Source organism: Rana temporaria, chromosome 5 (assembly GCF_905171775.1).
Source record: "Rana temporaria chromosome 5, aRanTem1.1, whole genome shotgun sequence".
NCBI lineage: Eukaryota > Metazoa > Chordata > Amphibia > Anura > Ranidae > Rana > Rana temporaria.
Window position 1 is genome coordinate 41,481,690 of NC_053493.1, and position 27,507 is coordinate 41,509,196.

The window sequence follows — 27,507 nt, forward strand, 5'->3', positions numbered from 1 at the left end:
AGGTCTCACCAACAAGACATAAAAGAATCTGTCAGATGGTTTAATTCTCCAGTATTTACCAAAAACTGAAATATCACTTTTGGGTGGGCCGACCCTCTGGGGATCAATAATCTATTTCTGATTAAACATTTATTTATCTTTTAAATTGCATTGTGCAGGAATTTTGGAATCTCTTGTTTACTGTGTACACAAGTTTGGTGACCCAAATAAAGCTTTGGACATCGGTGGACAGCTGTTATAAATGAAGGAGGAGAGCGGTGCTTGTATGAGGTAAGTGGTCCATTTCCCCCGAAAAAAACGCTTGTCCTCAGGCAAAGCTGGCCACACACATTACAATCTGATTAAACCAACAACTATGTAATGCCAGGAAATAGATTACTGGGTATAAATTTAAAGTGGAATTCCAGATATCCCTGACTGCTCCTAACACCTATACCTGACTAACATGTGTAAGAAAGATCTGTATACTTACCTATGTTCTGCCTACACTGGGCCAAGTCAATTATCCCCTGTGTTAGCCAGCGCCGGCTGCAGGGGAGAGCAGATATCGCTTGACAACAGCTGGTAATATCTGGGAGCCAGCCCCGGACTGGCCATAGGGCAGACCGGGCATATGCCCGGTGGGCCGCGAACGGCCCTCGGCGGCCCGCGAACGGCCCTCGGCAGGCCACATGTCACATCTCCCCAGGGGTGTACCAAGGGGTGTACCAAGGGGTTGCAGGCCGAGAGAGGAAGCCCAGTTTACCTGATAGCAGAGATCCCCCGCCACCAACACAGCGCCAGATAGAGAGAGATGAGCAGGGCGATTTCTCCCCTCCCCTTGTAGCCCGCAGGACCAGTTAGAGGGGAGGAGCTGCTTCTACTCCTCCCCCTCCTCTCGTCCTCTCCTCATGTGTCTGCCCCGCCCACTCTTCCCGACAGACACTGTCCTGCTGCCTAAGGGATGTGGGCGGGAATATTCAAGATAAAGCCAAACAGAAAGGAAAGATGGAGTCTGATATCCATCCATCCAGTCAGTCCCTCCTACCTCTGAGTGAGTACTGTGAGTACTGTAAACTGATGTAAGGATGCCCTTCATTCCCTATTATCTATCTATCTTTATCTATCTTCCTTACTTTTTATCTATTTATCTATCTATCTCCTTTCCTTTCTATCTATCTATCTATCTATCTATCTATCTATCTATCTATCTATCTATCTATCTATCTATCTATCTATATCTATCTTCCTTCCCTTCTTTCTTTCTATCTGTATCTATCTTTCTTTATCTATCTATCTATCTATCTATCTATCTATCTATCTATCTATCTATCTATCTATCCACCTTCCTTTCTTTATATCTTTATCTTTCTTGGTATCTATCTATCTTTGTATCTATCTATCTATCTATCTATCTATCTATCTATCTATCTATCTATCTATATATCTATCTATCTATCTATCTTCCTTTCTTTCTTTTTCTCTCTCTCTCTATCTATATTTCTTTATCTCACCCCACATCCCATCACTAACCCCCCCCGGGCTGCTCAGCCTAAAATGCCCGGGCCTATTTTTTGTGCCAGTCCGGGCCTGATGGGAGCGTGACGTCACTCATAAGCTTCAATGGCCCATCTGTTGCCGGTGCTCCCTCCTCTCACATATACCTCTTTCTTACAGAGGTAAGTCAGAATAGGTGTTAGGAGGGGGAGGGGGGGACTGTTCTAAGAGTAGTTAGGGTTACTTTAGTTTGATATTTGCATAACTCCTCCCAATGTATGAGTTTGATATTTGCATAACTCCTCCCAATGTATGAGTTTGATATTCGCATAACTCCTCCCAATGTATGAGTTTGATATTTGCATAACTCCTCCCAATGTATGAGTTTGATATTTGCATAACTCCTCCCAATGTATGAGTTTGATATTCGCATAACTCCTCCCAATGTATGAGTTTGATATTTGCATTACTCCTCCCAATGTATGCGTTTGATATTCGCATAACTCCTCCCAATGTATGAGTTTGATATTTGCATTACTCCTCCCAATGTATAAGTTTGATATTTGCATAACTCCTCCCAATGTATGAGTTTGATATTTGCATAACTCCTCCCAATGTATGAGTTTGATATTTGCATAACTCCTCCCAATGTATAAGTTTGATATTTGCATAACTCCTCCCAATGTATGAGTTTGATATTTGCATAACTTCTCCCAATGTATGAGTTTGATATTTGCATAACTCCTCCCAATGTATGAGTATGATATTTGCATAACTCCTCCCAAGAGCCAGCCCACTGCTTGCATCAGAACTGAGGGCTCTTGGGTTGAGTACTGCAGCAACGTGATGTGACATTTCTCAGAAGCTATCAGCACCATTCCAAGCCCTCCCACCAGTCATTTTCTGCTTGCATTGCGTAGAGAAATAATAAGCATGTTGATGGAGTGGGGAAGTGTGTTTGGGGGGGCCAGGAAAGAAAAATATTAGCAAATTAAACTTCAGCTTTAACCTATTCAAGCCAGCCATAAGCATATATGTGGCCTCTTGGTGGGTGGGCCTTAACGCCAAGAAGCCGCATACATGCGTACCAGAATGTAAACAAAGCTGTGCGGAAAGCGTGCATCCTGCTCACTCCTGGCACAGTTACCGGCGGGTAACGGAATGCACCCAATCACTACTTTCAAGCTTTATGACCATGTGACCTCTGTGACAGCCAATCATGGTGGTCACATGACCGAAATACCAGTCTCGGCCTACCTCTTAACGGGTCGGGACAGGTGTTAAGCTAATTTGATACCCAAGATCCAGTATACAACCTATTAATATTATTTTCTCATGAAGGTAATTTTTGTTTTATTAGCTCCAGTCAGCCAATGAACATTATATTGTGGCAAAGCACAGGAACTTGATGCACAATTATGTGGATGATCTGACGTTTAAGTTGAAGCCTATTGCTGAAATTCAATCCTGCAAGGTGTCGGTATGTATCTTAAAGTCTGTGGTTTGTTTCAGACAACAACATTTTTAAAAAAAAAAGCTGGCTGTGAAGTAGACATTGTTGTTGTTTTTTGTTTTTTTTCAGTTGCAAAGATTTTAGTGTATTTTGAAAGGGTGATATTAAGCTGCCCCTCATGTAATAACAAAACTGCACAAAAGGGCATATTTATTAAAATGTTGATATGCCTCATACATTCTCACAGCTTTCATGAATAATTGTCATAATGTGTGTAATATGTTTATTTCCCTTATTGGCAGCAGCGGAGCATCATTGGCTTCCGCTGTTGTCAATCAAAGTTAGTGAGCCAATGAAGAGAGAAAGGGGGTGTGGCCGAGGCATGTCAGAATGGACACACAGAGCGAAGGCCCGGCTTGGGTGCCCCCCCATAGCAAGCTGGGGGCACTCGGCAGGAGGGAGGAGCCAGGAGAGCCGGTGAGGGACCCTAGCAAAGGAGGATCGGGGCTGCTCTGTGCAAAATGAATGCATAGAGCAGGTAAGTATGACATGTTTGTTATTTTTCAAGATTTTAATATCACTTTAACCCTGGCTTTTCTGGCTACAATAGGAGTCCAACTAAATGTACCTACTGTACACAGGGGGGGCGCTACACACACAATATAGCAACTATTTGAGATGGCAGTACCAGGGGTGGACTGACAACTCATGGGACCCCCCGGGCAATAGAAGATTATGGGGCCCCTGGGCTTACAGATGGCCACCACGCCAGGAGGCAGTGCAGAGGTGGGGCAGCTAAAATCTCAGGATTTTCACATCAAAAGCATGTCGGTTTCGGACATAACAGGGACAGATGTAAAAAAAACACAGATTTTTACATACTGTCCCTGGTTTTTATTGAGTCTGGCAACCTTAAACCACTCCAGGACCTTAGGTGTTTTTCAGATTTGGTGTTTGCAAGACTAAAACAGTTTTTTCTGCTAGAAAATTACTTAAAACCCCCAAACATTATATATATATTTTTCTAACACCCTAGAGAATAAAATAGTGGTCATTGCAATACTTTTTGTCACACCGTATTTGCGCAGCGGTCTTACAAGCGCACTTTTTTTGGAAAAAATTCACTTTTTTGAATTCAAAAATAAGACAACAATAAATTTGGCCCAATTTTTTTATATATTGTGAAAGATAATGTTACGCCGAGTAAAATGATACCCAACATGTCACGCTTAAAAATTGCGCCCGCTCGTGGCATGGCGTCAAACTTTTACCCTTAAAAATCTCGATAGGCGATGTTTTAAAAAATTCTAGAGATTGCATTTTTTGAGCTACAGAGTAGGCCTAGGGCTAGAATTAGTGCTCTCGCTCTAACGATCGCGGCGATACCTCACTTGTGTGATTTGAACACCATTTTCATATGCGGGCGCCTACTCGCGTATGCGTTCGCTTCTGCGCGTGAGCTCGTCGGGACGGGGCGCTTTAAAAAATTTTTTTTTTTGTTTTCTTATTTATTTTTATTTATTTATTACTTTTACACTGGAAAAAAAAATTGATCACTTTTATTCCTATTAGAAGGAATGTAAACATCCCTTGTAATAGAAAAAAGCATGACAGGTCCTCTTAAATATGAGATCTGGGGTCAAAAAGACCTCAGATCTCATATTTGGGCTTAAATGCAAAAAAAAATTTTTGGAAATGTCATTCTTTCAAATGACAAAAAAAAAAATTGTCTCTTTAAGAGGCTGGGCGGGACTGACGTTTTGACGTCACTTCCGCCCAGCAGAGCTATGGGGGACGGGTATAGGAGATTTTTCCTTCAGTCCTCGTCCCCCGCTCAGCTGCCGAAGCGGTCCCGATCGCCTCCGCCGCTACCGACGGCTCCGGTAAGGCGGCGGAGGGCGCGGGAGAGCGGCGGGTGGCCCTCTCCCGCCACCGATAACGGCGTTCTCGCGGTGAATCCGCTGCGGAGACCGCCGTTATCGTTTACCAGACCGCGCACACTAAAGATTGATACCTCGGTTGTGGCAGCAGCTGCTGCCGTTACCGAGATATCAATCTTTAAAAAATGGACGTACATTCGTCGTGCGCAGGTCTGGAAGTGGTTTAATGGGGCCCCCTAGTGGCATGGGGGCCCTCGGGCAGTGCCCAAGAGTGCCAATGGTCAGTCCGCCCCTGGCAGTACAAATTCTGAGCCTTTCACATAGCAAGCTTTTTATAATGGACTTTAGTGTGCAGTGTATATATGTGTTTGGAGGAGCAGTGGATTATTTCGCAATAAATGATTCAGGTTTTTGATTAAGTTCTTTGCATGATTTTCATGTTAAAAAACACAGTTCCTCAATATTAAACACAGGATATTATATTCACACAGGGGACCATGTGAGAATGTACGTTTTTATTGTGCGTTTTCAAATACTTTAATGCATTGATTTAGTGTCAATCTGTAAATGTATTTAGAATATTACATGTAAAAATTGTAGAGTCATCTTATGCCCTTGAGGAAATATACTCTAAGGTAATAACTTGAAGAAAAAAAAATGCTAAGCTGCCATTGTACCAGGAAACTTTATGGGAAGATGTGGGGCTTGACTTTTAGCCTTATGGACACTGTCTTCTCTTTCTGAAAATGCTAATTGCTTGCTGTCCATGCTAACCTTTGACATCAAAGCTTTGCGTCAGTGGCCCTGAAATACATGCACAGATAAGGACTTCTGCCTTATTTTAAATCTGACCCTACCTAAAACACTGCTATCCGCTTCAGCCCCGTACCATTTTGGTGTCAAAGACCAGGCCACTTTTTGCGATTCGCCACTGCGTCGCTTTAACGGACAATTGCGCTGTCGTGCGACGTGCTCCCAACAAAATTGACATCCTTTTTTTCCCACAAATAGAGCTTTCTTTTGGTGGTATTTGATCACCTCTGCGATTTTTATTTTTGTGCTATAAACAAATAAAGAGCGACATTTTGAAAAAAAAAAACATTATTTTTTACTTTTTGCTATAATAAATATCCCCAACAAATATATTATAATAAAGAAAAAATGTCCTCAGTTTAGCCGATACGTATTCTTCTACATATTTGTGGTAAAAAAAAAATCGCAATAAGCGTTTATTAATCGATTTGTGCAAAAGTTATAGCGTCTACAAAATAGGGTACTGTTTTATGGCATTTTTATTAATAATAATTTTTTTACTAGTTATGGCGGTGATCAGCGATTTTTTATCGGGACTGCGACATTATGGCGGACACATCGGACATTTTTGACACCATTTTGGGACCATTGTCATTTTTACAGCGATCAGTGCTATAAAAATACACTGATTACTGTAAAAATGACACGGGCAGTGAAGGGGTTAACCACTAGTTGGTGCTGCAAGGTTAAGTGTTCCCTAGAAGTGATTTTTACTGTTAGGGGTGTGCTACACGTGACACGTCACTGATGACCATTCCCGATCACAGGGAACGGTCATCAGTGACATTGTCACTAGGCAGAATAGGGGGAATGCCTTGTTTAAAAAGCATTCCCAGTTCTGCCCTTGCCGACCGCAATCGCGGGACTCCCGGGAACATCGAGTTCCGGGACCTGTGGCCGAACTCGTAAGGCACGCGGCTGGGCAGCAGAAAGGGACGTACATGTACGCCAATCTGCCTGCCCGTACCATTTTGTCTACGTAAATAGTCGTGCGGCGGTCTTCAAGCGGTTAAGAAACTATGACCCCACAGACACAAAGGGCTCCACTGGGTGCACATTGATTGAGCAGAATCTGCTTTAATCCCGTCCCACCAAGCATAAACACATATGCAGCTTCACTGAAGTGAGCCTTCTTCAATGAGGCCGCTTATGTGTGTACCTGTGTTTGTGCTGATCAGTGACTGTACATCCCATCCTGTACTCGTTCTCCTCTTGAATAATAAAAAAAGATACACTGTATTATTTTTCCTCCTTTCTCCTTGCTATATTTTTCTCTTTGCTAGTATGTAAACAACAAAATGTGTTAAAAAAATTATAAAAATAAAGATAAAATAGCTATCATGATTTGATCTAGGTCAAGGTTAGGTGAGGAACGTGAAAAAAATAGCACTGGACCTGTAAGGTTATCTTATTGGCATTGCTATTTTAAAAGTTGATGTTGATGGAAGCAAGTCAGTTCCCAGGCAGGCGGCCTCTACACCCCAGAGGATCTCCGCGGTCTCCCTGGCTTGTAGTGAAATGTAACAAAAATAGAAAGTGAAGCACCACACCATTGTTAAAAGATCCAAAGTAATGAAGTAACACTATCATCATTTAAATGTTACAAGGAATATAACTGAATATTGAAAAAGGAATCAAGGAAATTGATAAGAGGCGTGGAGGAGCTCAGCTGGATTGTCGTAAGATTAGCTAAACTGAATTTATTCTCTCTTGAGAGAGGAGATTAAGGGGATATGATGAACATGTATAAATACAGAATTGGTCCATATAGTGAACTTGGTATAGAGGTATTGGGCCAGATTCACGTAGATCAGCGGATCTATAGATCCGCTCGATCTACGTGATTTAAGATCCGCTCCCGCAAGTTTGGGAGGCAAGTGGGTAATTCACAAACCACTTACCTCCAAACTTGCGGCGGCGGATCGTAAAACCCCCAGCGGAATTCAAATTCCGCGGCTAGGGGGAGTGTACTATTTAAATCAGGCGCGTTCCCGCGCCGATTTAAATGCGCATGCGCCGACCGGGGAATTACCCAGCGTGCATTGCTCCCACAGACGTCGCTAGGACGTCAGTGGTTTCGACGTGAGCGTGACTTGCGACGCGCGTGTTTATGAATCGGCGTACGCAAACGACGTAAGAAAATTCAAACTCGACGCGGAACGACGGCTATACTTACCATTGGCTGCGCCTCATAGAAGCAGGGGTAAGTATACGTCGGGAAAGCCACTACGGAAACGTCGTAAGAAGACTGCGTCGGGTCCGCGTACGTTCGTGAATTTGCGTATCTCGCTGATTTACATATTATTCAATGTAAATCAGCGGGAACGCCCCCGGCGCCATTTTTAAATTGAAAATAAGATCCGACAGTGTAACACTGTCGGATCTTAGCCATATCTATGCGTACCTGATTCTATGAATCAGACGCATAGATAGGACCAATTTCAGGCAGTGTAAGTCAGAGATACGACGGTGTATCTGGAGATACACCGTCGTATCTCTTTGTGAATCTGGCCCATTAACTTTAAGGTCATCACAGAGAACAAGGGGGCACTCTTTAGGATTCTGGCCAACTCAGTAGATTGTTTTAGGAAAGGCCTGGATTATTTCCTAAATGTACATAATATAATTGAATACTAACATTCATAGGTATCACAATAGTTCCAAATGGCACATGAATGGATGCTATTCACAAAAATAATTGCTTATAACAGTAATCATTTCATCACTGTAATAGGCAATCATAGTGAAAAACATAATCCTTATCACCTTCTCAGAGCAGTGCAGAGCCAGAGCTACAATGGAATGGTTTAGATCAAAGTATATCCATGTGTTAGAATGGTCCAGACCTAAATCCAATCGAGAATCTGTAGCAAGGCTTGAAAATTGCTGTTCACAGACGCTCTCCATCCAATCTGACAGAGCTTTAGATTATTTGCAAAGAAGAATGGGCAGAAAAGTCACTCTCTAGGTGTGCAAAGCTGGTAGAGACATCCCCAAAAAGACTTGCAGCTGTAATTGCAACAAAAAGTGGTTTTACAAAGTATTGACATTTTGAAAAAACATTTATCATTTCCTTGCACTTCACAATTATGTGCCACTTTGTGTTGGTCTATCACATAAAATCCCAATGAAATACATTTATTTGGAATTTTTGGTTGTAACATGACAAAATGTGGAACATTTCAAAGGGTACTTTTTCAAGATACTGTAGACACCATTATTCCTTGTATGAGGTTACTAATGCGATAACATTAATTATTTAAAGAATTTAGGTAAAGAATAAAAAAATACATAACAATGTTTAATGTCTAACTTTGCAGGCATTCTCTGTATCAGAACCATGGTATATTGTGTTGGACAATGGCATCAACTACTGCAACCTCCGCAACCTTGCTGAGGGTAAGATCTTTCATAACTTGAGAAATATGAGACTAGACATGTGCAATTAGTTCCAAATTCGTTTAACAAATTTTGACAAATTAGTTAATTCCGAAATGTCCGAATTTTTATTTCAAAATGTTATTTCGAAATTCGGAAATTCAATATTCGAAAAATATTCGAATTTCTGAATTTTCAAATTTCCGAATTTTCAAATTTCCGAATTTACAAATTCCGAATTTACAAATTCCGAATTTACAAATTCCGAAATGTTCAAATTCCGAAATGTTCAAATTTCGAAATGTTCAAATTCCGAAATGTTCAAATTTCGTCATTTTCCGAATTTCCGAAAAAAGGTTAAAAAACGAATGAAACGAAAAGAAAATTAACAAATTTCTATATGAGACCATATTTATCAGGCTAGTTAGATGTTAGAAACTTTTGCTCCATCTGTCCTTCCTAAAGTTTTGTGTCATTTTTATTCATGGATTTTGGGTTATTTTTATTAAACATTAAAGATTAAAATACATTTTCAGTCAAGTCAGGCAAAGCAAAATCAAAAAAGTTTCTATTTGCTGGCTTTTTCAAGAGGACCTGTACTGAGGAAGCTTTACCCAATAAAAAGCAAGCAGATGGAAATTGGTCATTGGTATTACCTATAGGATCTCTGCAGTTGTTCTTTTCCTTATTAATAACTTAATAGAGAAGTTTGGGATTTTTTTTAGTTTAATTCGTTTTTATTATAATAAAGATATTATAAACATTATAACACATTCAGTAAAGTGGATGTACTCCAAGAAGACAACAATGATATTAGCAACAGTAATTAACATATGGTTAGAAACATTTCGTATTTTGGATAAAAAAAAAAAAAACATATCTACCTAGGTGGATGCTGCATCTGTCCCCCCGCCGGCTCAAAGTCAGAGAACTGAGCGTTCAAACACTACTGATCGCTCAGTTCTCCCTGCCACTCTGACTGTCAGTCACTGCTGTCTGCTCTATCCCTCCGGCATTCACTGGAGCGCCGTGCTAGAGAGTGGAGGGAGCAGCTGGCTCAGTCTCCCAGAGGCTGAGCCAGGTACTGGTCCAGGCTACTGGATGGATTCTGACCATATGGTTTCATTCTTTCCCCAGCCTGGACTGGCTCTGTGACATCAGCCGACAGCAGGCTTTAGCCCGCTGTCGGCTAAAAATGGGTCACAGGTGTGCGGAACGGAATGGCAAGGACAGGACATTGCTTCTTTATATTAAAGGTTTCACCCATTTACATTGGTCATCAAAGTGAGAAACATGTTACATTGTACCAGAGACATTCATTTAGCGCTTCCCACTGTAGTTTAACTGGTTCTTTCCCATGGTTAGTGCAGAGGAAGCCAGGCACACAGCAACAGTTCATTAAAGCGGGGGTTCACCTGAATTTTTTTTTAAAAGCCAGCAGCTACGTCGGCAGACGAAGTCGAGCGGTAGCTTGGCTTTCGGCTTCCACCGCCGCCATCCTCGGTGAGGGAATCAGGAAGTGAAGCGCTGCGGCTTCACTGCCCGATTCCCTACTGCGCATACGCAAGTCTCGCTGCGCCGTTCCCACTGGTCCCCGTTGTGTTCTGGGAGCCGAGTGTTTCCCAGAACACAACCAGAGCAGCAAAGAGACATCCCCAGACCAGCTAAAAGACAGCCCGGATAAGCAAATAGATATCCCAATCCAGCAAAGAGACAGCTTCAGACCAGCAATGAGACGGCCTCAGACCATTAAATAGACAGCTTCAGACCATTATAGAGACAGCCCCAGACCAGCAAAGAGAAAGCCTTATGACCAGTAAATAGACATCCCCAGACCAGCTAAAAGACAGCCCGGATAAGCAAATAGATATCCCCAATCCAGCAAAGAGACAACTTCAGACCAGCATTGAGATGGCCTCAGACCATTAAATAGACAGCCCCAGACCAGCAAAGAGGAAGCCTTATGACCAGTAAATAGACATCCCCAGACCAGTAAATAGACAGCCCCAATCCACCCCCACTACAGAGCGGGACTTTGAATGTAACACACACTGGAACAGTTTACTGTGCTCACCTTCCTTCCTGTGCAGCCCTCACAGTGTCCCGGCTGGTGTTAGGAGAGAGGCCGCCGTTGTCCTGGAGTGCAGCTATACCTCCAGCTTGGCCGGCCCGCAAGGTGTCTGTCCTCTGCAGACGCTTCCTGCATGTCACAGGAGCCTTCTCCCCCACCTTCTTCTACACCTTGTAAGTTTGCTGGCCGCGGTCTGTGTTAGCTCAGTCTGGACATCGGTCTCTGCTTACCTCCCAGCCGTCAAGAGACCTAGAACATGCAGCCCAGGGTCCGCGGTCCACCGGGCAAAGCTTGGTGTGCCCTATGGCCATTCTGGGCCTGAGGAGGACCCACCACTTTGCTAAGCATCCTTGAACAGTGTCTATGCAGGAGCCAGCACTGATGGCAGAACTGAGTTATTTTCAAAAGCTATCCCAGTTACAGCTACCACTGGCTCTTCCACTCAAAGGAAAACAGCACACAGTCATTAGGACCCTGAGCTCAGATCAGTACTGCCATTGTCACAGGATCACCGGATGCCTCCTTTCAGTATCTACCAGACACTCTACAGAGAGGGAGAGGTTAATGCTCACAATGCCACAGGACCCTTTTCAACTTCCAAAAGGCACTCTTCAGGTCCTTGGATGAGGGTTCCCTTGATAGGCTTCAGAAAAATAATCTTTTAAAGTAGGCCTCCCCCAGCTATGCCACAACTGGAACCTCGATGAACAACAGCTTAAGTCACTAGAATTGCTATGGGGGGTGGGGGTAGCCACCCCCTCCCAGACAAGTGGAATTTCTCCAACAGGAAGATAGCCCTGCTGTTCTAAAGCTCAGGCTATTTATATGCCTCCCCTGCCACCTACTTGGCACACCTCCCAGGTATTGGCAGAGGCACAATAATCTTTCAGGTTGCTCATCAGCTTTGCTTAACCCCCTATGTTTCAGAAACCTCAAGAAAGCAGGGGAGAGCAATCAAATCTGCAGTTCAAACCAGTCCAAAACAATCAATAATGGCTTCAATGAATACAAAAATGAATACAAAAAGGAAAAAAAAAATTGCCTATCATTCTAGCACCCTAACTTGAAGGATGCTACATGCTACATTAACATTATATCAAAATGATTATTTTGTGAACGTTAAAAAAATTGCATGAAGCCTTCAATATCAAAATTCTGATGAAAACGGATACAAAATTTGACTTTTATATGTTCTGATATATTAAGTTTTTATGATTCGTGGATAACGTTTCCTAATAATCTGTTCTTGTCTTAGGTTCCGGTTTGGTCTCAGCTCCAGGATTCACAGAATTCACCAACGACTTCAAATGTACCCAATATTCTACTGCCAATTGTACTATATACTAAAGCTATGATGTAATCTTTGTCATTGTACTGCCGTCACCTCTTTTAGCCTCGTACAGTCCTACATATATATATTATATCATATACACTCACTAGTCTGTAAACTGCTTAAACTGCCAGATATTTTAACCTTTAAAAGTTAAAACCTTGACAAAGTCTAAGTGAGCACCTGAACCTGTCCATTATCCTTAACCACTTAAGCCCCGGACCAAAATGCAGGTAAAGGACCAGGCCCCTTTTTGCGATTCGGCACTGCGTCGCTTTAACTGACAATTGCGCGGTCGTGCGACGTGGCTCCCAAACAAAATTGGCGACCTTTTTTCCCACAAATAGAGCTTTCTTTTGGTGGTATTTGATCACCTCTGCAGTTTTTATTTTTTGCGCTATAAACAAAAATAGAGCAACAATTGTGAAAAAATGCAATATTTTTTACTTTTTGCTATAATAAAAATCCCCCAAAAATAATTAAAAAAATAGTTTTTTTCCTCAGTTTAGGCCGATACGTATTCTTCTACATATTTTTGCAAAAAAAAAATCGCAATAAGCGTTTATCGGTTGGTTTGCGCAAAATGTATAGCGTTTACAAAATAGGGGATAGTTTTATTGCATTTTTACAATTTTTTTATTTTTTACTACTAATGGTGGTGATCAACGATTTTTCTCGTGACTGCGACATCATGGCGGACACTTCGGACAATTTTGACACATTTTTGGGACCATTGTCATTTTCACAGCAAAAAATGCATTTAAAATGCATTGTTTATTGTGGAAATGACAGTTGCAGTTTGGGAGTTAACCACAGGGGGCGCTGAAGGAGTTATGTTTCACCTAGTGTGTGTTTACAACTGTAGGGGGTGTGGCTGTAGGAGTGACGTCATTGATTGTGTCTCCCTATAAAGGGGATGACACGATCGATGCAGCCGCCACAGTGAAGCACAGGGAAGCCATGTTTACACGCGGCTCTCCCCGTTCTTCAGCTCCGGGGACCGATCGCGGGACCCTAGCGGCGATCGCGTCCGCGGGTCCCGCGGTCCCGGAGCTTCGGACCCACGGCTGGGTAGATGTACAGGACGTACCGGTACGTACATCTGCCCGGCCGTGCCATTCTGCTGACGTATATTTACAGGAGGCGGTCCTTAAGTGGTTAATAGCTGGAAAACCTTCCTTTATGTGCCTCACTGAAACTAGTTTCACTATGTCACTAGAGGTCAAACTATTGGGCCAAGCCCATCAACTGCCCTTCCCCTGACAATTGCGCGGTCGTGCAACGTGGTACACAAACAAAATTGATGTCCTTTATTTCCCCACAAATAGAGATTTCTTTTGGTGGTATTTGATCACCTCTGTGGTTTTTATTTTTTGCGCTATAAACAAAAATAGAGGGACAATTTGGGGGGGGAAAAATAATATTTTTTTTTTTTGCTATAATAAATATCCCAAAAAAACAAAAACAAATTTCTTCATCAGTTTAGGCCAATATGTATTCTTCTTCTACATATTTTTGGTAAAAAAAAATCACAATAAACGTATATTGATTGGTTTGCACAAAAGTTAGAGTGTCTACAAAATGTATTATTCCTTTTTTTTTTTACTAGTAATGGTGGTGATCATCGATTTTAGCATGATTGCGACATTGCGTCTGACAGATCGGACACTTTTGACACTTTTTTGGGACCAGTGACATTTATACAGTGATCAGAGCTAAAAATATCTATTGATTACTGTATAAATGTCACTGGCAGGGAAGGGGTTAACACTAGGGGGCGATCAAAGGGCTAATTCCGCGTACACACGACCATTTTTCGGGTTCTAAAAAATGCGTTTTTTTTTATGTCATTAAAAACGATCGTATGTGGGCTTCAGAGCATTTTTCGGGTTCTAAAAAATGTCCAATTTTTTTTCGAACATGCTCTATTTTTTCACAACGTTTTTAACGTTGTCGTTTTTAAGGTTGTAAAAAATGGTTGTGTGTGGGCTTTAAGGACGTGAAAAATCTGCGCATGCTCAGAAGCAAGTTATGAAACGGGAGCACTCGTTCTGGTAAAACTACCATCGTATGTGTTGTACGTCACCGTGCTTTGCTGGAGCATTTTTTTTTTTTTCACGATCACATGTAGGCAAGGCCGTTTTCATGATCAAGTTGAAAAAAACATAGTTTTTTCTAGAGCCTGAAGAACCCGAAAAACAGTTGTGTGTATGCGGCATAAGGGTTCCCTAGGGAAGTGTTTCTAACTGTAGGGAGGAGTGCACTGACTGGGCATACAGAGACCGCTGTTCCTGATCACTAGGAACAGATCTCTCTCTCTACTTCTGTTTACATTGACAGATCCCCGTTCTGGCGCTCTGTAAAATCTGATCGCGGGTCGCAAGCGGACATCGCAGCAGCCGGCCACACGCATCTGCTCTGGCATCAGCTCCGGCGTCGCGGCGCACGCGTGCCCCTTAGAGCTCCTTAAGTGGCCGAAATGATACCCTTGTTGCTATTGGAAATTCCAACAGCAAAAGTCCGATGGGGCATACACATGGTCGAAAATTTACGTTGAAAAGCTCACATCAGACCTTTTTTGTCGGAATTTCCGATCGTGTGTATGCGGCATTGGTGTAGACTTCTGGGGAAATTGGTGAGCCAATCACACAAGCAGGAAATTATGTTTCTGGGGGTAGTCAGTACAACACCTCCATATAGTCATATTGCATTCTCAGAAAATTACAGTGGCTGCAGATTGAAAAGGAAAGGTAATTTTTAATAACATTCAATTACAATATAATTAGTGCAGCAATTATATATGCTATATTATTTTTTCTTTATTTGCTATTCCCCCCCCCCCCCCCCACGACAGTGGAGTTACCCTTTAAAGGTTTGGCTTTTGATTTACTTTATTCATAATAATAATATTAAAAACTTATGATAGGTACTGTGCATATGTTCAAATTGTGATTATTGGATTAAGATGCAGTTATTACTGAGATGCAAAATTGGAAAATAAAGGTTGCGGCGGTATCCTGTAGATTCATCATTTTAAACACTGAGCAGTGAATGTGTCTGTGAATACAGCAGGGGGCGCTCTATCACTGTCATAAACCTACACTCACACAAGCTCATTTTCCTTTGCAGGATCTTAATAGAAAACTCTAGTTTCTGCCAACTGTCACTTTGTAGCCTGGTCCTCCTGCCAGCGATAGCTAACACAGAGTAATAGGCTGCACAGCAACGTGTGAAAATATTCCAGTTTCTGCATAACTGTGGGTGCTTCTATGACAAGGCATGGCAGACTCAGGCTGGGTTCACATTTTGCCCATGCAGTGCATAGGGGTAATGCATGTGTGTTACTGACCTTACTTGCATGTTGATGTGCATTGCATTAAGACAGACATTTCTTGCTTGCAATGCACCAAAATGTCCAAAAAAAGATATAGATATACAGAGCTTTTTTTCTCAGAAAATAGGTGCAGGAACTCAACCACGACCCTGTTCAGATTTCAAAAACAGTAGAAGGGTCTTAAAGGGGCATTAAATACCAGGATTTCATTACGTACAGAGTGTAGAGTTCAGGGGTTACACACAGAGTGCAGAGCTGTCACTTGTAAACACAGAAACCAGACTTCTGTGTTTACAAGTGATTGTAGTGAGCAGACAACAAAGGGTCTGAGCCAGAGGTGGTGGAACTGAGTTCCCCCAAGTTCCACCTGAAAAAAAGCCCTGTAGATATACACCATTTCTTGCAACACAGAAAATGCATGGTTGTGTTACCAAGTGTTGTGGTGCACTACAGCGCATGTGCATTGGAACTGTGTACAGTTTTCTTTTATCTTTTTTTTCTTTACTGAAAAGATGACATTTTATTCAACTTTATGTGCCTTAGCACGTTTTGATGGAGTGTAACCTGTCCTACTTTTTTCAGCACAAGCCAATGCAGTGTAATGGTAGGAACTGAAACAATAGGACAAGAGGCAAATTGCTTTGTGTATGTGTTGGGACTGCAATGGGCACTGCTGACCAGCGCAGCCAAACAGAAATGGTGTTACCAAGCCCTTAAAGCAGACCTTCACCCTTTTATTTAAATGTTGCGCTCTACGTTCCCCCCCACCAAAAAAAATTAAATACATTTAACTACCCCCCCCCCCTGCTCACTGTATAGTAAAATGACGGTGGGCGGGATCCCCTCTCGTTCTGGAGCAATGTCATATGACGTTGTCCCACTGTCACCACTCTCGCGCCCGCTGGGGCACGCAGCGCGAGGGCGCTCTCGCCGTGTTCTTAGGACATGGTGGGACGCAATTCTCGGTAAAAGAGCCGATGACGTAGCTGTTTACCCATGTGATCGGCTGTGCCCAATCACAGCCGATCACATGTAAACACCAAAGTGCCATTTATCGGCTATCCTCGCCTCCACGATCAGCGGCTTCTCCTTGCAGGGGATTCCTGTACAGATAAGTAGGGCAGCCCCAGCAGTGCCCATCAGTGACATAAATCAACAATGTCCACCAGTGACACCAATCAGTGCTGCCTTTCAGTGCCCATCAGTGCAGCCCTTCAGTGCTGCCCATCAGTGCCGCCTATCCGTGCTGCCTATCATTGCCCTTAAGTGCTGCCTATCAGTGCCAACTATCATTGCCATTAAGTAGAAACTGAAAGGATGGACAGCCGCACCTCCAAAAAAAACCTTAGGTTGTCTTTATTTTAAAAAATTGGATGGAAAATGCACTACAAATAACAGCAAAGGGTGGAATACAGCCTACACGTTTCGCACTGCGATCAGTGCTTAGTCATGACTTAAGCCATGACTAAGCACTGATCGTAGTGCGAAATGCGTAGACTGTATTCCTCCCTTTGCTGTTATTTGTAGTGCATTTTCTATCAAATTTTTTAAAATAAAGACAACCTAAGGTTTTTTTGGAGGTGCGGCTGTCCATCCTTTCAGTTTCTACATTTTGCCTCGTGCATTGCCGGCATTCCTGGCCTCCTGAGCAGTTATTGATTGTCCAGCAGACCCACCTGGAGCGGTAATTTCTCTTTTCCTATCATTGCCATTAAGTGCCACCTATCAGAGTTCATCAGTGCCGCATATCAGTGCCGCCTATCAGTGCTCATCAGTGCTACATATCAGTGCCACCTATCAGTGTCATCTAGATAAAGGAAGGTCCATAGACGTGGTGGAAACAGGAAGCAAACATAAAAAGTGTAGCGCATAGTAGGTAAGGATCACCAAAATAAATGAATGAATAAACAGTGCATCAAAAAATGACAATAAATAATAATAACAATAATTTCAACCATGAATAATATGAACACTGTGTAATGTATACATAGAGTCCTCAGTGAAGACTAATGATCAGAAAAGTAAATGTGGGAAAAAATGGTAATATAAATCCCAAACGCTTTCAAGATGAAGTGCAATAAAGAAATCCACCCAGACGATGCACTTATTGATGCGAAATGCATTACACAGTGTTCATATTATTCATGGTTGAAATTATTGTTATTATTATTTATTGTCATTTTTTGATGCACTGTTTATTCATTCATATATTTGGGTGATCCTTACCTGCCATAGACATGGTGTATCTGGATTTTGCAAAAGCATTTGACACAGTTTTCCATAAACGTTTACTGTACAAAGTAAGGTCCGTTGGCATGGACCATAGGGTGAGTACATGGATTGAAAACTGGCTACAGGGGTGAGTTCAGAAGGTGGTGATAAATGGGGAGTACTCGGAATGGTCAGCGGTAGGTAGTGGGGTCCCCCAGGGTTCTGTCTTGGGACCAATCCTATTTAATTTATTCATAAACCATCCTGGAGGATCAGATAAACAGTTCAATCTCAGTATTTGCGCACGATACTAAGCTAAGCAGGTCAATAACTTCTCTGCAGGATGTGGAAACCTTGCAAGAAGAGCTGAACAAATTAATGGGGTGGGCAACTACATGGCAAATGAGGTTTAATGTAGAACAAATTTAAATAATGCATTTGGGTGGCAAAAATATGAATGATTATGCAATAAAAAAGAGCCGCTGAGAGCCTGAGACGGCTGCTCCGCCCCCTACACAGCCCAGTGCTCCAGTGAGCACGGAGGGAGATGAGCAGAGAGCTGTGACTGACAGTCTGCAGCTCTCTGCTGGTGGAGCTCTGAAAATTGAGTGATCAGCGGTGTTCGATCGCTCGGTTTTCAGTGCAGAGGCGCCGGGGGACAGATGCAGCATCGGACCTATGCTGCATTCACCTAGGTAAGTATGATTGTGCAATAAAAAAGAAAACCATACTTCTCTTTTAAATCCGTGACCACAGGCCTAAACGTAGGCCCTTGTCGTGAGAGCTTCCTAGTGACCTAGTCTATTCCCAGTTTGATACTTTGTGTCACTTGTTGCAGCTCATCTTATGAGGAGAGGTACAGTTTATGCTGTTGGGGGCACAGTACATGCTAGGAATTAAAATCACTGCAACTAACTATGTGGATCAAGTGTGGTTTCATCATTATGCTTTATGTTTGGTTCACTTTTACTTGCCAATGCATCCTGCTATCTTCCAGAGAGTTGTGAGTTAGGGTGACCACATGTCCCGGATTGCCCGGGACAGTCCCGCATTTTGCAGGTCTGTTCCGGGCACCTTCATTCCAGGACAATACAGTGTCCCGGAATGAAACTGACACAGCCAAACTAATGCTCCCAAAAAAGGCCGCCACATCACCGCTTTACTCACTGACAGTACTTGTCCTGGCCGGGAATGCCTGGATGAGGAAAAAAATCCCCACCCCCCTGCTTGTGATTGGAGAAATCGTAAATCCTGCCTCTTGTGTCCAATCACTGTTCTGTGATTCGTTACAGCACAAGCTGATTTTTGGGAAGTGGGGTATCCCTGAATGGTAGTTTGGAAATATGGTCACCCTATTGTGCGTCCCATTAATGTCTGCTCGTTAAAGAGTAAAGAAGGATATACTGGTGGTGCCAGTGAGGTTGAGGCCTCACACAGTGCTAGAACAGGAACAGAGGAACCAAATTAATCAGCAACACTACAATAGGGAAGACATGGTGGCCAGATGACTCTCTTAAAACATACAGTCCTGATCAAAAGTTTAAGACCACTTGAAAAATGGCAAAAAATCATATTTTATATTGTTGGATCTTAACAAGGTTCCAAGTAGAGCTTCAACATGCAACAAGAAGTGAGAGTGAGAGTGAGACAAAACATTTTTTGAGCATTCAATTAATTGAAAATAACGATCCTGAGGGTTATGGAACAAAAAAGTCAAGTGGAAGACCAGTATTTACACCCACTTCCGGCCGCACCCACTTCCGGCCACACAGTCTCAGGCAGACTGCGGGCAGGACGTCACCTCCCATCCTCCCCCCGTTGTGCTCTGGGAACACTCGGCTCCCAGAGCACAGCGGAAGCCAATCAGCAGGCGCAGCGCAACTCACGCATGCACCGTAGGGAACCGGGTAGTGAAGCCGGAGCACTTCACTTCCTGGTTCCCTCACTGAGGATGGCGGGGGGGGGGGCAGCAGCGTGACTCGCACATGCGCCGTAGGGAACCGGGTAGTGAAGCCGGAGCGCTTCACTTCCTGGTTCACTCACCGAGGATTGCGGGGGGGCAGCAGAGTGACGAGCGATCGCTCGTCCTCTGCTGCGGACGGCGCTGGACTCCAGGACAGGTAAGTGTCCTAATATTAAAAGTCAGCAGCTGCAGTATTTGTAGCTGCTGGCTTTTAATTTTTTTTTTTCATGGCACATCCGCTTTAAGGAAAGGAAGGGGCCAGTAAATGACATCCCCCTCTGTGCCAGCAGCAGCTGCCAGCAGGAGAGGGAAGGAGGAAAGCTGGCACTACTGCGGGGGAAAGGGTCACACAAATGGGCCTGGACAGCAGATGGAAGGGGCACACCAATCTCCTTGCAATGCTGCCTGAGGGAGGAAGAGGAGAAGCTGCCAGCACTGCAGTGGGAGGCAGATTAGGATCAGTGTATGCAACAGTACAGCCGACCTTCCTGTTCAACAGGTGCCTGGGCCCCCCTATTGAACTGATGGGGCCCGGGCCCAGTACAGGAGGGTTGGCTGCAGGCCCGGATTTCCCACAAGGCCACCAAGGCCAGGCCTCGGGGCGGCAGGGTGCCAAGGGGCGGCAGCTGCATGGAGTCCCCCGACGCCCGGAACATACAGTTAATGGCGGTAAGTTGCTTTCTAGCAGGACTAAATGTAGTGTGGGGGAAATACTAAGAAATAATAATTAAATTAATAAAATAAAAAAGTAATTAAAAAGTAAAGAATAAGAAAAATAATATTAAAAATAATAAGACAATTATACAATAATTAGGGCCCTTTCACACTGGTGCGTTTTCGCGGTAAAAAATATTGCTATTAAAACGCTCCCCATGCCCCTCTCCATTGAAATGAATTAAAAACGCGGTAAAATGCAGAAAAATCGCGGTGTTTTACTGCGATTTTAACGCTCCGTTTTTACCGCGTTTTTACAGCGGTTTTTAATTCATTTCAATGGAGGGGGCATGGGGAGCGTTTTAATAGCGCTATTTTTACCACAAAAAGTGGCAAAAACGCACCAGTGTGAAAGGGCCCTAAGAAAGAGTAAATGACAAGCTACAAATAAAAATAAATAAAAAAGTGATTAAAAAGTAAAAAAAAAAGAAACAAAAAATATGTGAACTAACCCTGCCATCCGGTTGCCATTTTCTGTTGATTTGGGGGGTGGGGGTAGTTTGGTTGGCATGGAGGGGGTGCATTGCGGAACCTGGCCTTGGGGCGGCAGGAAGAGCAAATCCGGCCCTGGTTGGCTGTGTACTGTCTTATCAGCAGCCCTGGTGCTAAGTAGCCATGACCTCCTGTGTTTGAAATAAGAACTGTCCGCATTGCCTTGTGTCAACCAATTAGATTCATTCTGTCTGTCATTTACTAGCGCAGATCTGAATTTGCTGAACACATTTTATAGAAAGCTGTAGAAATATCTCGGCTCCACCAAAGTGCTTGAGATAAAAAATATGTCAGTGTACAACAACACGAATGTGTGGCGGCACTCCATAAAACCGTGGCAGAAACACAGCGCAGTTGATGAATGCAGTGCAGATATCAGTGTATGTAGCAATTAACTCTCATCCCATATGTGTTCTGAAGTCGGTGAAGAATACAGCCGTATCCAACCCTGCCTGACATAAGTGCGTTATGCAAGCAAACATAAGCTGCCATGTGCATCAGGCTTCTCGCAAATCATTTGCAAGCCTGTTAAGCAGCATCTGCAAATCTCGTGCTAATCGTTTTTACTCTTCTCACCGAGGCTCAATGTGCGGCTGGTGATAAACTGAGGCTTAAATTGAATTTTTTTTTTTTTGATAATGCGGAATATACATGTTAAATCATTGACAACTGCTTGGTGTTGATCACACAACGGCGGAGCGTGCATGACGGAAAGATGCATTCAGCGTTCATAATCCTCAACGCGTCAGTTAAAGAGACTCTGTGGCTCTTGTATGAGATTCGCTCAAATGTTGTGCTTTTCATCAACTCCAGTTCAGCCGGGAAAGTACATTATCAGGGCTTTTGGCACACTTAGGCCGCGTACACACGATCGGTCCATCCGATAAGAATGGTCTGATGGATCGTTTTCATCGGTCCAAACCGACCGTGTGTGGGCCCCATCGGTTAGTTGACCTTCGGTCAAAAAAATAGGAACTTGCTTTAAAATTTAACCACTTCCATACCGGGCACGTATACACCTTCCCGCCCAAGCCAATTTTCAGCTTTCAGCACTGTCGCACTTTGAATGGCAATTGCGCGGTCGTGCTACACTGTACCCAAACAAAATTGGCGTCCTTTTTTCCCCACAAATAGAGCTTTCTTTTAGTGGTATTTGATCACCTCTGCGATTTTTTTTTTTGCGCAACAACTAAAAAAAGACTGGAAATTTTGAAAAAAAATTACGTTTTTATTTTTTTCTGTAAATTTTTTTGTAAAGAAGTAAGTTTTCTCTTTCAATTATGGGCACTGATATGGCGGCACTGATGGGCACAGATGAGATGGCACTGATGGACATCGATGAGGTAGTACTGACGGGCACAGATGAGGTGGCACCGATTGGCGGCGATGGTATGCGGCACTGATGGGCGCTGATATGCGGCACTGATGGGCACTCATAGGCGGCACTGATGGGCACACATAGGTGGCACTGATGGGCACACATAGGCGGCACTGATGGGCACACATGGGCACTCATGGGCGGCACTGATGGGCACACATGGGCACTCATGGGCGGCACTGATGGGCACAGATGGGCACTGTGGGGTGGCACAGATGGGCACTGTGGGGTGGCACAGACGGGCACTGTGGGGTGGCACTGATGGACACTATGGGGCGGCACTGATGGACACTGTGGGGCGGCACTGATGGACACTGTGGGGCGGCACTGATGGACACTGTGGGGCGGCACTGTTTTCCTTTTGTTGCCAGTCAGTGTCCATTTGTGGGCACTGATTGGCATCTTTATTTTTTTTTCCAGACTTATTTTTTTTTTTTTACTTTTTTTTTTTTTTTTTTAAGACTTTTTTTTGCCCCGTTTTTTATTCTTCCTGCCCTTCCCTGGTGGTCCAGGGTGGGCTTCCCTGGTGGTCCATGTGGCGATCCGAGGGGGGGCTGCGCTGATAAACAATCAGCGCGACCCCCCCTGTCAGGAGAGCCGCCGATCGGCTATCCTCTACTCGCGTCTGTCAGACGCGAGTGAGGAAGAGCCATCAACGGCTCTTCCTGTTTACATCGTGATCAGCCGTGATTGGACACGGCTGATCACGTGGTAAAGAGTCTCCGTGAGAGACTCTTTACCGAGATCGGTGTTGCGGGGTGTCAGACTGACACCCCGCAACAACGATCGCCGCGATGCGCGCCCCCGGGGGCGCGCAGCGGCTCAGAATCCTGAGGACGTCATATGACGTCCAGTCAGGATTCTACAACCACTTTGCCGACGTCAATTTGTCATTGGCGGGCGGCAAGTGGTTAACCGATGGACGCCTAACCGATAGGTCAAAACCGATCGTTAGTACGCACGACCATCGGTTAAAAATCCATGCATGCTCAGACTAAATGAGGGGACGGGAGCGCTCGTTCTTGTAAAACTAACGTTCGTTTTGGAGATAGCACATTCATCACGCTGTAACAGACAGAAAAGCGCAAATCGTCTTTTACTAACACAAAATCAGCTAAAGCAGCCCCAAGGGTGGCGCCATTGGATTTGAACTTTCCCTTTATAGTGCCGTCGTACGTGGTTTACGTGTCTGCGTTTTGACACGATCGGTTAATTAACCTATGGTGTGTAGGCACATCAGACCATCAGTCAGCTTCATCGGTTAACCGATGACAACGGTCCTTTGGACCGTTCTCATCGGATGGACTGATCGTGTGTACGAGGCCTTAGAATATAAAGAAAAATTCCAAAAAGCTCACAATGTTACCCTTGCTGGGGTTTTCAGCATCACCACCAGAGAATGTAACATTTTCAGCCTCCTGGCTGTCAGAACTCTGCCCACCTTGCACTACGCAAACTCCTGCCCAGTTACACACACTGGGCATATATACGTCCCTTTAAATCCCCCCCCCCCCACAAAAAAAATGTCCCTTTAAGAGCTATGGGCGGAAGTGACATTTTGACGTCGTTCCGCCCTGCTATGGTATGGAGACGGGTGGGGGCCATCTTCCCCTCAGTCGTCTCCATTCCCAGCCACAGGAAGGACCCGATCGGCTCCGGTAAGCGGCGGAGGGCACGGGAGAGCGGCGAAAGGCCCCTCTCCCGCCAAAATTTGCCGCCAAGAACAACATTGTCGGAAATCGGACCGCCGGATGAAGACGATGATATCGCGGTTATCGGGAGATATCCCTTTTCAAACAGTCGAGAAAAAGATGTCAAGCTACCCCCTGTCCATAAACACTTGCCTGGCTCTATTGCACCGCTCACCTCTTTTTCTGCTTTCACAAGAGAAACTGAGGGTAGCGGAGCCATATGCTTCCGCTGCTGTCAGTCAAAGTCCTGTGAGTCGGAAGCAGGGGCGTGGCTTACTGGGGCTGTGCATGTCTATGGACACACACAGCCTGGCTCGGGAGTGCCCATGCACTGGTGCCTGGAATTTTAAAAAACAGCAGAGAAAATAAAGAATGTTTAGTAAGTATGTCCCTGTTAGGGAATATTAACTCCCATGTCATATATAGGAAGTCAGCGACACATTGCTGGAGGCAATTTTTTTTTTCCGAGAGAATAAAAATAAAATCTGATTGTTTTCTGAAGTGTTCATCTAAGCTGCGTATTATAGAATGCCCTTATTTGACAGCTCCTACATTCAGGTTACAATTCTAAACAAGCAACAGTTGCCAAGTAGATAGCGAAGGGAGAAAAGTGTTAGTGTAGCTGCTGGAAGTATAGACACTTCTGAGTGTAACAGTACAGTGAACACATGGAGTAGCGTAATTAAACCAGCTGCCTTTATTTATAGAAATGGGATTACAGTCATATATTTTTGGCTCCGAGTTACAGGAGAACTTATTGAAACTAGACAAAAATATTGAGAGTGATAGCTGTTTATATAATATAAGGAACTGGTCTGTGCGACCTGGCATTAATCTTGGCAAAGCAAAATCGCACGGTGGCAACCACGCAAATCAATATATACCAATCAGAGGTATATGAAGGTGAGAGAATCCAAGGCAAATGGACAACATAAAAATGACATAAAAATTAAATAATGCCCTTTGTTGGCTAAAATACACTATATTGCCAAAAGTATTGGAACGCCTGCCTTTACACGCACATGAACTTTAATGGCATCCCAGTCTTAGTCCGTAGGATTCAATGTTGAGTTGGCCCACCCTTTGCAGCTACAACAGCTTCAACTTTTCTGGGAAGGTTCTCCACAAGGTTTAGGAGTGTCTATGGGAATGTTTGACCATTCTTCCAGAAGCGCATTTGTGAGGTCAGGCACTGATGTTGGATAAGAAGGCCTGGCTCACAGTCACAATGTGAAAGTCCTTAATTGCTTCCTTTTCCTTGGATGGAAAACGCTCTCATATGGAATGATGGACAGTTAATGCAGAATATCATGGGTAAAAAATAAAAACATTCCCATAGTGTAATACTGTATGTAGCATTTATTGTAGATAAAAAAAAACACCAACTACTTACATTAAGATAGTTGAATCAAGCATTTGTTTACATCACGAGCGTAGACTCCACCCTATGTGTTTAGTCAGAATTGACATCATCAGGGGCATCAAATTTGATGAAATGCGTAGGGGATTTTTATATCTACGCTCACAATGCAAGTTGGATCTATATTTGGGCACTAACATTTCTTTAACATTTTTGTAACTCTTCATCACTTTGAACTTTCACTGGAGGCTCCGTCATCGGACTGATTATTTATGGGACTTGCCATATGATTTAATTTATTGTGTGCATTAACTATGTATAAAGTATCCATGCCTGGAATTACTCTTTAAAGATGCAAGCTTTTAGGGAGCCTCAGGTTTGTTCTTCAGGCTGGATAAAATTCAGAAAATGCTTCTATAAGACATTGTACACTTAATGCAAATGGAATGTATTTAAAGTGGAGGTTCACCCTAAAACATGTATATACCATTCCATCCAGCATACTGCCGACATGTACAGTATGCTGTTTTTTTTTCCCGCTGTACATACCGCCGTATAGCTATTTCCCCCCCGGCTTCCGGGTAGTGCCTCCCGCGGGAGTGGGCGTTCCTATTCAGAGACTAAGTGATTGAAGTATGACAAAAGCTTTCTCACGGCGCATAATGAACGTCACCAGTTTCCGGAAGAAGCCGAACTGCAAGTCGGCTCTATATGCGCCTGCGCACCGGCGTTCGGCTTTTTCGGAAACTAGTGACGCGCATTATGCGCCGGGGGGAAGCTTTTGTCACCACGTCAATCGCTTAGTCTCTGAATAGGAACGCCCACTCCCACGGGAGCCACTACCCGGAAGTCGGGGGGGAAATAGCTATACAATGGTATGTACAGCGAAAAAAAAAAAAAAAAAACAGCATACTGTACATGTCGGCAGTATGCTGGATGGAATGGTATATACATGTTTTTTAGGGTGAACCTCCGCTTTAACGACTTTACAAAGAAAGTTAAATTTGCCCTTAAAGGGGTTGTAAAGGTTCCTTTTTTATTTTCTAAATAGGTTCCTTTAAGCTAGTGCATTGTTGGTTCACTTACCTTTTCCTTCCATTTCCCTTCTAAATGTTTTTTTTCTTTGTCTGAATTTCTCACTTCCTGTTTCTCCTCAGTAAGCTTTCTCACATCATCCATGGGGATTAGTCACCCAGAAGAACTTACTGAGGAGGAACAGAAATTGAGAAATTCAGACAAAGAAAAAAAAGGAAAAAAAAAAACATTTAGAAGGGAAATGGAAGGAAAAGGTAAGTGAACCAACAATGCACTAGCTTAAAGGAACCTATTTAGAAAATAAAAAAACAAACCTTTACAACCCCTTTAACAAAACTGTACACTGCGGATGTATACCTAATACTAATTGATTACAATCAATTGGACTTGTTCTGTAAAATTGAAGACATTTTGGTGCTTCTCCAAGCCACTTCTTCAGTTCCAACAAGTGTCTGGAAAATACTCCAGAATTAATATTCACACAAGTAGCACAGACACCTTAATCCAATCACCTTGGAATGTGTTGATTGTCTAAGAACAGATGGGAGGTGTGAAAGTTGTGGAAAACGCATCCTAGTTACATAATCCCATCCATGGTGGCAGGAAGGCTGCAATTTTCCAGCCTTCACCCCTCCCATACTGTTGTTGGACAGTCAACATCTACATATTCCATGGTGATTGGATTAAGGAGTCTGTGCTACCTGTTTGGATATAAATATCTTCCTGAGGCCTCGTACACACGACAGAGATTCTCGGCAGAATTCGCCGAGAAACTCGGTCAAAACCCGGATTCTGCCGAGAATCTCTGTCGTCTGTACAGTTTTGGCTCGATGGAGCCGCCGAGGAACTCGACGAGAAAATAGATGTTCTCTATTTTCTCGTTGTCCTCGTTCTTCTATGGGAGAAGCCGGCCCGCCGAGCTCCTCGG